The 13,927-nt window shown below is 39.7% G+C and overlaps 1 protein-coding gene across 10 annotated transcripts in view; it reads right to left on the reverse strand.

Annotated features, from left to right (window-relative positions):
* The window catches only part of HRH1 (histamine receptor H1), a 127,589-nt gene that overhangs the window by 96,226 nt on the left and 17,436 nt on the right, over window positions 1–13,927 (reverse strand). The window lies entirely within an intron of this gene.

The following is a 13,927-nucleotide window of genomic DNA, read 5'->3' on the forward strand; positions in this document are numbered from 1 at the left end:
TTTTTCAAATGAACTGCTCTCTAACCACACTTCCCACATCCTCTATTTGTTTTCAGAACCCATGAGAGAAGGCTTTATTATTTACTCCCATACTCCAGTGCAGCACTGATCTTATCCATTTGGGTCTTTCCTCTGATGATATAAATCACAACCTCTCCAAGCCTGCCCATCCTGCCCAACCTCTTCTATTTCCTCTTATAAGTTCATCCCAAGGTGTCCACTTTATATACCTTTTTAAAGTTCTTTTGACATCACAAATGTACCAGTGGGACAAAAGAGTGGTCCATTGGTTTTCCCACAATCTAACCATTTGACATGCCCATTTTTTGTCAGTTATCTATTTCTTTGATGATATGCTCTATGATGATTCCACAGCATAATTCTTTACTTATAATGGGCTGTAGCCTACTCATGCCCACCATATCCTTCTCCACTGCCCTTTGGGGATATGACAACTTCCGTACTTTGAAGACCATAGACTTCATGTTTATTCTTTTTACGTTTCATTGTATTAGATCTAGCTCCACATTATCCACATATACAATCAGCCCACAGCCCTTACTACCAATATGACAATAATCATTATAATTAATAACTATAATGATATATAATACATTATATAATATTTAATATATTATAACTGGAATTAATAATTGCAATTCCTGTTTAAATATCATGTCAGTGTTTTCAAATGTTCTTTATATTAATTCATCTGACCTTCACAACAATACTGTGGGGCAAGTACCTTTATTTCTGTTTTCCAGATGAAAAAAAACTGAGGTAAAAAAAAAACTTGCTTAAGCCATTCAATCACAGGACTATGGGTAAAGATTGTAGGATTAGAGCTGGCATGAGTTTTAGAGATCATCTAGTCCAATCTACCCCATTTTATAGGTGAGGAAGCTGAGGCCTAGAGAGATAAAGTGGCCTATACGAGGTCACAGATGTGGTAAGTGCCAGAGCCAGGAAATAGAACCAGAATCTCTGACTCCAACTACATTATTCTCATTCCCAATCCACTTCTCTTTTCACTAGTCCAAATTTCCTTCCATCCTACACAGTTAATCTAACTGCTAATTCAAATGGCGTTTCTTATTTTTCATCCTCTTTGCAACTTTTGACACTGTTTGTCACCCACTACCTTGGAAACTTCTCCATACTATCTTTGATTTCCAGGACACTGTTCTCTCTCTCTCTCTCTCTCTCTCTCTCTCTCTCTCTCCCTCCCTACCTTTCTGTCCTCTTTTTCCCCAGACTTTTTGATGGTTTATCATCTCTTTCCTGGCACTTAAGCTTAGGTATTTTTTAGAGCTCTTTCCTGGGCCCTTCTCTCTTCTCTCTTGATGACCTCATCATGGTCAATGGCCATGAATCAATTATCATCTCTATGAAAAAGATTCTCAGATCTGTATTTCCAGTCCTAATCTCTCTCCTGAACTTCAGTTCTCCAAAACCAACTTCCTGATGGACATCTCCACCTGGATATCATATTGGCTTCTTAAATTCAATATGTCTTACCACATAAGTGATGATTATTCTTTTCTCCAAACTTCTCTGTTTCTGTTAAGGATACCATCATGTGCTTCCAGTGATCCAGCCCTGAAACCTGGTAGTTAATCAACCTAGATTCTTCCCTGTCCCTTAGAGTAATAATACCCTTATAATGCCTTTTTTTAAAAACTAAAAAAAGAGACTGTTTTATTGTGACATTCATGACATTGAGCCCTTGTTGATAAGGATGATTATGGGTACTCTTGGCACATGTTATACAATATTAAGATGTACAGTGGGCACTGAGGGTCATCTGATGTCTGAAATGTTTACTGGCCCTTCCTGACCTCCGTGCAGTTTTGGCTAAGTCACAGACATTTCATCATTAGGTTGGTGTATAGTTAACAAGTAGTTGGTTTTAAAAAGCACGATTATAAACCCTCACATTAAGGGTATCATTACTCTAGTAAGTGCCTTAGAGCTGTCAGACCATGTTGCTTCCATTACCATACTCTCACATCCATCACCTTCTCTCAACTCACACAGCTAAGTTCAAGCCTTCTCTCAACTTAGTCATTGTTATTGTCGTTGCTCAGCCATTTCACTCATATTCAACTCTTCATGACTCCACTTGGGGTTTTCTTGGTACAGATAGTGGAGTAGTTTGCCATTTCCTTCTCCAGTTCTTTTTACAGATGAAGAAACTGAAGGCAACAGGGTTAAGTGAATTGCACAGGGTCACACAGCTAATAAATGTGTAAGGCCAAATTTGAACCCAGGAAAATGAGTCTTACTGACTACAGGCCCCACTGTGCCCCTTAAGTGGCCATTACAACTACCTCTTAATTAGCATATAGTTTCCTGTCTTTAATACCTTTTTTAAGCCATCTTCCACACAACTGTCAAAATAACTTTCCTCTGAACTCCCTTGCTCATAAAACCTCAATGGCTCCTCATTGCTCTAAGGATAAAACCCACATTCCTCAGCCCAGCAATTTAAAACCCTATACAGTCTGGCCCCAGCCTCCCATTTCCAGTCTTATTCCATACAATCTAGACTTTACATATTCTCTGAGCTCACTATTACATCATGTGCATGTGGGAACTTTCATTTCTGCCTCTCAGAAGCCTGAAGGTTCCTCAAAGGACCACAGCAGTGCCATGTTCTCCATGAAACTTCTATCGATGCCCACAAGGCTTAGCAGTCTTTCCTTCCTCAAGTCCTGAATTTATTTATCAGCAGGAATGTTGTACTCTACTTGTAGCACGTAGCTCCTCCAGGACCTTTCTTCACATCACCCCTGGGGATGTCTTGTTATCCCCATTGTACAGAAAAGGAAACTGAGGACCCGAGATGTCAAGTCACTTGTCCATTAACAAGCAAGTAGTTAAGTGACCAAGCTAACATTTGCATTCACATCTCCTGACTCCTATTTTTAGTTCTTTTCAGAGGCTGGGACCATTTCCCGCATTTGTGGTACCAAGATAGGACACAAACACACAAAAAGCAGAAGGTGAAAACAAAATAGGCTGCTGAAATAAGAGGAAATATTGTTTGATGGTCCAAAAAAATTAACCAATGAATTTCTAGTCTTTTTTCTGGGTGAATTATTGAATCCTAAATCTAGCTTTCACACAACATTACAGTTGATATTAAGCATAAGACCCCAAATTAAGACCCCAAGTGTCCTTTTCTCATAACTGAATGGTGACAGTTCCTTTCTATGGAATTTTAGGGCCCCTTTGAGCTTAGTCCTGAGGTCTAGTCCTCCTGGTTCCCTTGAATTAATCCTGCTAGATTGTAAGGGGAATAAACATTCTTATGGAGCCCATCATCTGCTAAACCCTTTTTACAAATATTGTCTTGTTTGATCCTCACAACAAGGTAGGTGCTATTGTTATATCCATTTTATGTGGAAACTGAGGCAGTAGATAAGTGACTTACCCAGGGTCACACAGTGTCAGAGGCCAGACTTGAACTCAGGTCTATCCTGACTATAGGCTCAGCTCTCTACCCACTGTGCTACCAGCTCCCTCTAATCCTAATTCTAAAAACAATAACTCACAACTTTATAATAATAAATTATATCTTAACCTTTTACAACTTAGGAGATGGTATTGTTACAAATCATTTTCCTCAAAATTACCCTGTGAAGCAGAGTGATTATTATATTACTATTATATAACATATAATAATATTATATTATACTAATTTTGCAGATGGGGAAACTGAGGAACAGATAGGTTAAGTGACATGCCCATGGTCATACAGCTAGTAACTGTTAGAGTCAGGACTTGAATCCAGGTCTTCTGACTCCAAATCCATGACTCCTTTCAGGATGGTAGAGATCAACATGATTCATCCCCTTTAAGTAGACTATGCTTTTTAATTCAGGGGTTTTTACCTCTGCAGAGCATCCCTAAGAACCTTGATCATTTTAAAAGTTTCTCCAAAATCCCTGTGAGGATTTCTCATGTTCAGATCCAGCTTTCCCCTGCTTCTGTCTACACTCTGGTCTGGGCCTCTGCAGGTTGGGCACTGCCTCCTCCATGAAGCTTTCTCTGATTACATCAGCGCTTTGTGGGTTCCCTTTCTAAGAACCTCTGAGAAACGTAGAAGATCACAGAAAGGCCTTTGAAGATCATGCAGTCCAAAGCCCTCATCTAGCTACTACTTTACAATTTAATAGCTGATTTCATATTGTCTTATACTTTAATGATTTCATGATATTGCCATTTTCTCTCCAACTAGATTAGAAGAAGCCTGGCGTGAGGAAGACCTGAGCTCAAATCTGGCCTCTGTCATTTACTACTTGTATGACCCTGGGCAAGTCACTTAACACCTTTTGCCTCAGTTTCCTCAGCTGGAAAATGGGATAATAACAGCATGCACCTCACGGGGTTGTTGTGAGAATCAAATGATTCCAGATTTAGAAAGTAATTCACAAGCCACCAAGCGCTGTATGAATGCTGACTATTATTACAAACTTCATGAGAATTGTGAGTTCTACTTCTAGACAGAAGAAAAGAATCATGTACTCATTAACCACCTACTATGTGCCATACCCTTCAATCTGGAAGAGAATGATGGGATCATTGTGCTCAAACTCCCCTTTTTACAAACGAGTAAGCAGATTGCAAGTAGGGAAGTGACTTGTCCAATGTCCTACAGCTAGTAATTGGCCAAGTTGAGACTTGTGCCAAGTATCTGGGCTCTTGGTGTGGCATTATGGATACCTTATCCAATGCTCTTTCTTCTAGACACTCCCAAGGTGCTTAGGAAAGCCCAAAGGATGCATCCTGTTGAAGACCCAGTGTCTTGTTGAACGCCTGTTGGTTGATTGTTTGCTTAACCAAGGAACAAGGAGCATTTTGTCACCTACAGGGGGAAGCAAGCTACACCTCTCTTCCTTGGGAAGCTCTCCAGCATCGGGAGCCCATTAAGTCCTCAGCACCTCTGCCTAAATTCCCACAGAGGACAATAGAACGAGGGCCACATTTGGAGGCAGAGAACCTGGGTCTGAGTTCTGGCTCTAATACTAACTGCCTGTGTAGCTTTGGGTTGAGGAAGCATTTCTCCTCTTTGGGCCTCATGAGGAGGGAAAGGATATAGTGCCTACTATGTGCCAGATACCATGCTAAGTGCTTTTTACAAATGTTATCTCATTTGATCCTTACAACAACCCTGTGAGGTAGGTGCTGTTATTATCTCCATTTTACAGTTGGGGAAACTGAGGCAAAAGCACTTAAATGACTTTCCCAAGGTCACCCAGGTAGTAAGTACCTGAAGTTAGGTTTTCCTGATTACTGGTCTAGTGCCATATCCACTGGCCACCTAGCTAAGCTGTCTCAGTCCTCCTCTGAGGTCCTTTATAGCTCAAAATCAGTCACCTGATCTCTAAGGTCCTTTACAGTCCTAAACCCACTCAATCAGGATAGTGATGGGTCTTAAGGTCATGCCACATAACTGACTGAAGGAAGTAGGAATGTTTAGCCTTTAGAAGAGAAGATTGGGGCGAGGGGCAGGAACCTGAGGGTATCATCAAATATTTGAAGGGGAATCATATGGAAGATGGATGAGAATTTTTCTGCTTGGTCCCAGCAGGAAGAATGGGGTCACTCAGTTGGGTGTGGTTCCAAAGGAGAATCAAGGCATGTAATACCTTGGAGAAAGGAATGGGATAGAAAGGGATGGTGCCAGGCTGTTCCTTTCCCTGGGGGGAACCCAGGGTTGAGAGGGCCTTCATAATTTTTTGGAAGATAAGTAAAAGGTTCTGGTTTCTGAGTGTGCTTTGAGAAAAGGTGCTGTCTGAGTGACTCTGGCATATAAGCAAATGAGTCACTCCCTGCATTTCCCCTCCCCCTCTTGCTCTGCATGAGGACATGAAGCCAGCCATGATTTGGCATAATCAGGTGCCCGTGTGTCGTCATGGTACAAATTACCCTATGAGCAAAGCTAGCAGCCTCTTTGTTCCCCTGACTGTCTCATCTCCCCCTCCCCCTCCTGGAATGAGCCATCATTTCTTCTATCTCTCTCACTCTTTTTCTGATTTGATAATGAATGGCCAAGACTGGCCAGAGAGCAAAGGGGAGATGGCATCTTACCCAGGACTTGACCTCAGGGGAGCAGACCTGCTTCTCTTTCTACCTCTCCTGACTCTTCTTTTACTGTATGGTGTTAGATCCCAGTGTGTCACAGAAATGTAGAGCCACAGAGCTAAGATCTGGCATGAAGTTAACAAGGAGGCATCGTGGCACTCTAAAGAGCTCTGGCTGGGGAGTCTGAGGACCTGAGTTCGAATCTAGATGTCCTTGGGCAAATTACTCTCAGTTTCTTTAACAACAAAGTGAACAGATTAGACCGTATGGCCTCTGAGATCTCCCTTTCAGTTCTGGATCTGTTATCCCGTTAATTATTTATTATGTGCATGCTAAGTGTCTGGCATTGTGTTGGGTGCAAAGGATTCAAAGACAAAAGCAAAAACAAAAAAATTCAAAGAGTCACTACCTTCAAGGAGATAACGTTCTCCTGGGGGCATACGACACACACACACACACACACACATATGAGTGAACACAAAATAGACACACAATAAAGATGGAGTTCAGAGAGGAAAATGCTGATAAACAGAGGGATCAGGAAAGGTCTCTTGTAGAAGACCAAAGGCACTGGAGCTCAAAATCCCAAGAGGCTTAGTATAAGAACTAGGGACAGAAATAGAGTTAGAGATGGAACCAGGGAGTGAGGATGGGCGTGGGGATTGGCACTGACGGTAAGTACCAGAGAAAGGAGCAGGATTGATATAAATGATTACAACCTAGGGGAATCTGGGCTGAGCATGAGAAATAGGGCTGGGCACTGGGGAAGAAGATGAAGACAGCCCCCCTGGGGACTGACCATGGGAAGAACTGCAGAAGGGGAGTAAGATCTGAGGATGGAGATCAGTGTGCAATGAAGGAGGAACCACACTGTTTACTTGCTTAGCTCAGGTTAGGTCCTGGGAAATAGCACAGTGACTGAGCAGTTTGGGGACATATTTTTAGCCCTACCTATGTCTTAGGTAATTTTATAACTATTCAGAGTCTTCACGGCAACAGATGAAATGAGAGACTGCTAGCTGCCTCTAATGAACACTTCTTCATTCATTTTAATATTGGTTGAACACCTGCTATGTACAAAGCATTGTGGTAGGAGCCGAGGGAGTTGGCAGATATATTTCCATTCAGAAGTGATGGTGTGTCAGCAGAGGAAAAGCAGACAGGTGGGACTGCAACAGGGCAACATGACCTCATCTGGCAAAATTCACTTGGCAGAATTCTGAATGAAGCATTCACTGCTATGTACCAATGGTGTGTTACTACTAACCACCAAAGGCTTTGTTGTAACAAGGGATTTGATCAGTCACAAAATAGGTGTCTGCCTGACAAGAACAGGTGCTTAACAAATTTTAAAAGCCTGCTTTTTACAAAATCATTCCTTATTGAGCCCCCCCTATTATCAATTAATCAACCAAACATTTCTTAAGCACCTACTATGTGCCAGACATGGTTTCCAGGAACAGAGATAAAGCCTCACGCCCACTTAATCTAACCACAAGGTTTACTGAATAATATCCTAACCAAAAAGACAAACTCATGCATATAAGGATACAAAGAGATATGTGCATCCTGGCCTGCCTCATTGCTACCTGCTGGGTCTCGGTCTTTGTCTACCTATGTAATTTCTCCCAGGAAGTCAGCTTGACACAGACAAGAGCCCAATCACTGGAGAATCTATAGAGGTTTGGGACTGTGAAGTTTTCCATTGAGATGCACAGAGGGAGATGGATATTCTACTCTAAGGTAATCAAATCCCAGGTACCCTTGCCTTCTGTGAGGAGGCCAGTTCAAGGCTAAACAGGCATTGTTAGACTTCCTTTGAAGAAAAGGACTGCAGTCACATGTCTTTGTCTATCACTCTCTACCGGCATCTTCCACTCCTCTGTCCCCATCCTATCTCCTTCAAATGCCTGGGCCCAGCTACACTTATCTCAAAAACAAATTCAGCTTTTAAAACCCTGAAAGCTATGGGGACATGGCTCTGCAGGGGACTTTGGTACAACCTAGTCTTTAAAACACTGTGGCCACCACAGTGAGAGGAGAAAGGCTGTTATCACATTCGAACCTCACAAAAATCCTGAGACAGGTATTTATAGACAGTATTGCCCCCATTTTAAAGATGAAGAAAGGGAGGTTCTTACAGCCTGATTTAACCAGACTATATCAGCCTTATTCTAGCTTATGCTTGATGTGGCTACTTAATTTTCTTACTCCTGTCCTGTGCCACATATACAAAAAGTTTGTGCATATAGATGAAGGGCTTTGTCTAGCCCCTCTTGGGTATACACCACTTCTCTTCTCTGGCTCTCAAAATCAATATCAGATTACAAGAAAGAGTAAAGATGACAAGTCACTGAATTTAGTTACTATCATGACCTCTTTAATCAACTCTGAGAAATGAACAAAAATTGAAAATATCATTTCTGACCATCAGCATTACTTGGAACTTAGACTAACACAAAAGTCACCACAATGAGGAAGCAGAAAGATCCCAGAAACCACATCAAATAGCAAACACTTGAAACTGGCCAATCAATCAACAATTAGTTAATAAGATCCAGCTCCTGTGCTAGACTCTGAAGATAGAAAGACAAAAATTAAACCGTCCCTTCCTTCAAGGAACTTATACTCTAACCAAACAGAGAAACATGGAAGCCTAAGGCACCAGAGGTTTGGAGATCATACATAAAAATTACAGGGCAGTATTTTGTTTTGTTTGCTGACTGTTTTTTTCTCTAAAAGCATATGACTAAAAGCACTGGCTTTAAAGGCTGCCTTTCCAACAAGGTGTCTCCCATGCTGCTATTAAAATCATACAGGATTCCGTAACAGATGCAACCACATTGACAGCTTTCTGTTGTCATTCAAATATCTTATGAGCACCGACAGCAAGTGGAACATAAACCAGGGAGACATATGCTCACTTGGCTGCTGTCACAGAGGATGTCCTGTGCAGAGAGTCCAGATCAAAGGGTTCGTCACTAAGGTAAAGTTCTCAAAAGGCTCCAGTATACAGAGAATATTCTATTAATTACAGTGAGACATCTCATCTGACATTAAAAAAAGGCCTCCTCTGTGAAATCCATAGTTATTCAAAGGATTTTGACCTAGCCACCTACAATGGGGGCAACGAGGTGGTATAGTAGATACAGCACTTGGTTTGGAATTAGGAAGACTAATCTTTCTGAGTTCAAATCCAGCCTCAAGACTAGCTGTGTGACCCTGGGCAAGTCATCACCTAACCCTGTTTGCCTCAGTTTCCTCATCTGTAAAATGAACTGGAGAAGAAAATGGCAAACCATTCTAGTATCCTGACCAAGAAAACTCCAAATGGGGTCATGATGAGTTGGACATGATTGAAAAAAAAATGACCCCAATCCACAATGGAAAAAAGCAACAACAGTGGATTAAAAAAAAAAAACAGAACTCATACATAATGTCAGATTGCATCATGCTGTTAGAGAGTTCATCGACTTATCCTATCAGAATGCACTTTTTAGATAGTTGTGGTTGGACAATGAGAGGGGATAAAAATTGAAATGAAGGAGTAGGTTAGAGTTGATCAGTGATTCCCAATGTTTTTTGTTCCATCAATTCCTTTCAACAACAGCAACAAAAACGTGTTGGGAAATTTCAGGATAATTTAACTTTTTACTCAATCTCTTAGATGTATTTGTTAAGTGCTTATAATTATAATAAGAGACTTTGGTCCCAAAAGTTCAAAATAAAAATTTATGTTATATAATTATAAAATTTATTTTTACCACTAATTATGATAGCTCTAAATAGTTATTTTTTTCAATTGTGTCTGATTCTTTGTGACCCCTTTTGGGGGTTTTCTTGGCAGAGACACTGGAGTGGTTTGCCATTTCCTTCTCCGCCTCATTTTCCGGATGAGGAAACTGAGACCAACAAGGTTAAGTGACTTGCCCAGGGTCATACAACTAGTAAGTGTCTGAGGCTGGATTTGAATTCAGAAAAATGAGTCTTCTTGACTCTAGGCTCTCCCCCCCCCCACTCTATCCACTGCACCACCTAGCAGCTGAAGCTCTAAGACCAAAGTTATAAATACCTACTATAAAATAATTATGATTATCTTATTGTGACATACTGTAAGTACTAAAGGAAGTAATTCCGCAAGGCCTCACAAGCTATTATCTGTAAGACTTCCTTTTAAATTTCTTTATTTTACAAATTTTGTTGAATGTAAATAGGATTTATGATGACATAAATTACAACTTGGAAGATACTTAATAATTATATATAAACTTAATTTCAATGCTGACTTTTTTATTTAAACAAAGATTTGCAATATTTGGATCAACACTAGACAGTCTCAAATCTGCTTCTGCTTTGAGTTTATTTCTGTATTTTGATTTCAAACGAGAATAAAATGAAAATGTGTGCCCACACAACTATGTGGTAGAAAATGGTGGGAGAATTTCACAAGCTTTCTTGCTGAAATATGGAAATTCATTTTTAATTTTTAGCCACCTAAGTAATTGATGAAAATGAATATCTAGCTAGTTATGATAGAATATATTAACTTTTCTATTGACCAAAGACAAATATGTGTCTGAAAAGTTAACATTTCATTAGCCAACGTTCTATTTAGTCAATAGAAAAGTTAACATTAAATGATAAATGGACTTAAAGTTCAATTGTGTATATCCATTTTTAATAATGTTTATATGTAAACTAATCTGTGGGAGGAGAGAGTCTCTTAAGATGTAAGTTTCTTCTTTTCTACCAATGGCTTACTAGCTAAACTCCACAGAGAAACTGACCAGTGTTGTCAACTAGTTTATCTGAAAATATACCATATAGAAGTATGGTAACATAAGCAGAAAATAAGTTTTAAAATTGGAAAACAGCCTTCATACTACTGCAATGACAGGCAATATAAGATTTGTTTCTACAGAATGTGATGATCTGTGGTGGTTTCAAGAGGACTTGTAATGTGCACGATTTTCAAACAGCCTGACATTTGTGTTACAAAAACACAAATGTTCAGAACATCTTGATCATGAGATTACATAGTTTATGAGATTAGATTACTGAGTAACAGAGGGGAATGAAGGAGCTCCTCTGGTGCAGTATATAGAATGCAAATGAGGATATGTGCATGCATCTCACTTTTGTGGTGGTTCGAAAATGATTGGATTAATTTTATACCAATAATCTACTATATTACTGAAAAAAAAATCACAGAACATCATAATCCTTTAAAATAGATAATATTGAAAATAGCTCACATGACAATGGAAGGATGCATGGGGGAGGTGTTAGTAGGGTGCAGTGTAGTACTAATAATGATGTATAAGAAGATGGGGAGGAAAAAACATCAGTGAAGACAAGTATGGCTAGAAGAGGTACTGAGAGTCATGTGATGAGAATGAAAAATAATTGATGTGCAGATGAGCACCCCATAACTACTAAAAGAATAAAATGAAGCCTTTTGATACTTTGGGTAAATCTTCTATGGAAGCTTTTAGAAAAACAAAACAAAAACCAAGAACAAGAATAGCAGAGCAAAAAAAAGCGTGAAGGAGCTGAGATCTGTGCTGGTGGAGGGAGTGAAGCCACAAAATACATCTCTGTTGAAATCCTATGGATAAGGCACTGGGATAGGAATGGGAAATAACAATTCTTGCCCCTCAAGGAGCTTACAATTTCATAGGGAGACATCTGTACACAGATAAATATGATTTCAAGGTAGAATGTGATTAGGGCAAATGAGAGATAACAAAGTAATCTAAGAAAAATCTGTGGAGGTCCCCCAGGTACCAAAATACTTACAGAGATGATTTTGCGGTAGTAATGACTACATCAAAGCAGATACTTGGCAAGTGAATAATGGTTTAATATATTATGGTTTATGAATGTAATAGAATATTACTGGGCTGGGATAAATAATGATTATGGAGGATTCAGAGAAGTGGGAAGACAAAGCAAAAGTAAGCAAAATCACAAGAGCAATACATGACATTAACAAAAAAGGAAAGAGAAATCAATACTAAAAAGCTTCAGAATGAAGAGTGACGTGATGATCAATCTTTCCTCAAAGAATTGATGATGAAACATTGCTTTCTTCTCTCAGAAGGGAGGTGGTGGACTACAGGTGCAGAATCACTTCCAAACAAGGTTAGCATGTTGGTGTATTTGACTTAACTTTGTACAAGGAAGCATTCTATTTTGGAGATGATTTATTGAGAAGTGATGATGCAAAAAGAAAATTATCAGGAAAATATTTTAAACAGAAAAGAAAATCTGCAGAGGGAGAGATCAGCCAAAATATAAAAATGTCAGGGTGATGATGAATGCCAGTAAAACCTTATGTTATAAATCCAACTGCCAAATCTGTACTGTTGGATTACAATTATAATGCACTGAATTTTCTGTGGTTTGGGAAACTGCCAAGCTTTGCCTCTCAAGCCTTATAAAATAAAGCAGGTCCCTGTGATTCACTCTGGTTTGGGCTTCAGGTAGGATTACTAACCAGAATTACAGAATATTGAAGTTCTTAAGATCATGGATTTAGAACTGGAAGGAATATTAGGGGTCATTCAGTCCAAAGCCCTTACTTTGCTGATGAGAAAACTGAGATCCTAAGAGGTTAAATGATTTGTCCAAAGGTAAGTGGCAGAGGTAGGATTTGCTCCCAGGTCCTTGAACTCCAAATCTACTGCTCTTCCTGCTTCACCACTGTGCTCAACAAGTTGGAAAAGTCCTAGATATCATATGAGATCTTGTCTCACCCTTATGCAAAGCAGTCGTCTCCTTTACAACAGTCCTGTCAGATTGGTCACTGAGTCACCAGCTGAATACCTCTAAAGACAAGGAGCTTACCACCTTTCAAGGAAGCCTATTTCATTTTTCGGATAATTGTTAGAAAGTTCTTCCTCATAGTGATCTGAAATAAATCTCCTTGTAACTTTAAACTGATCTTACAGTTCTGTTCTCTGGGACCACACAACTCTTTCTCCTGTCTAATGTTTCTCATTGTCTCTACTGAAGAGGAGTTTTCTGGATTTCATTGAGTACTTAACTCTTGTTGGAAAGGAACCCGAGCATAAAGAATCATTCAAGTTAATTCAGTTCCAGGAATGTGAGCCAGAACTTTAGAAGGAAGGAAGGACAGAGTGCCAATGGAGCCACCAGGGTGATTATTTTGCATTGGATTGAGTTCTGGTAGTGTTTCAGGCTCCCAGAATAATGATGGCATTGGTCCCATCCTCTCAATGCTTCTGCTGCTATCACTAGCAAGGTCACTGATTCCTATTTGAGTGTGGTTGGCAGGATCTCATACACCTCCCTCCCAACCCTCACTAATCACTGAATTGGAAACTTTTCTTCCACCACAGAATAATTGTAAATGCCAGATATCCTTCTCATTCTTGGAAATGACAAATTAATAATCTAAATGAATTCTTCCCTCCATCATTGTTTCCTAATTTCTAGTCCAACTCAAGGGTTCGGAAGAGGAACTATGGTCAGACAATTAGATTCACATGATAATAATAGCTAACATTTATATAGCAAATGTTCGAGGTATAGTGCCAGACTTGTAGTCAGGAGGACACGAACTTGAACTCTACTCTTGTATACTTACTAGCTGTGTGAGTTAACTTTTTTCAGTCCCAGTTTACTCATCTGTAAAATAGGGATAACACTATCATTAACTTCCCAGGGTTATTGTGAGGATCAAATGTAAAGAACTTTGCAAATCTTCAAGTGTTGTAGAAATGCTATTCACCAGCACCACTGCCACCACCATCATCATTCTTGTCATCATCATCATCATCATCATCATCATCATCATCATCATCATCATCAT

This window comes from Petaurus breviceps, unplaced genomic scaffold (assembly GCF_028583685.1).
Source record: "Petaurus breviceps papuanus isolate PSGF00001 unplaced genomic scaffold, PetGlider_PUasm1.0 174, whole genome shotgun sequence".
Classification (NCBI taxonomy): Eukaryota; Metazoa; Chordata; class Mammalia; order Diprotodontia; family Petauridae; genus Petaurus; species Petaurus breviceps.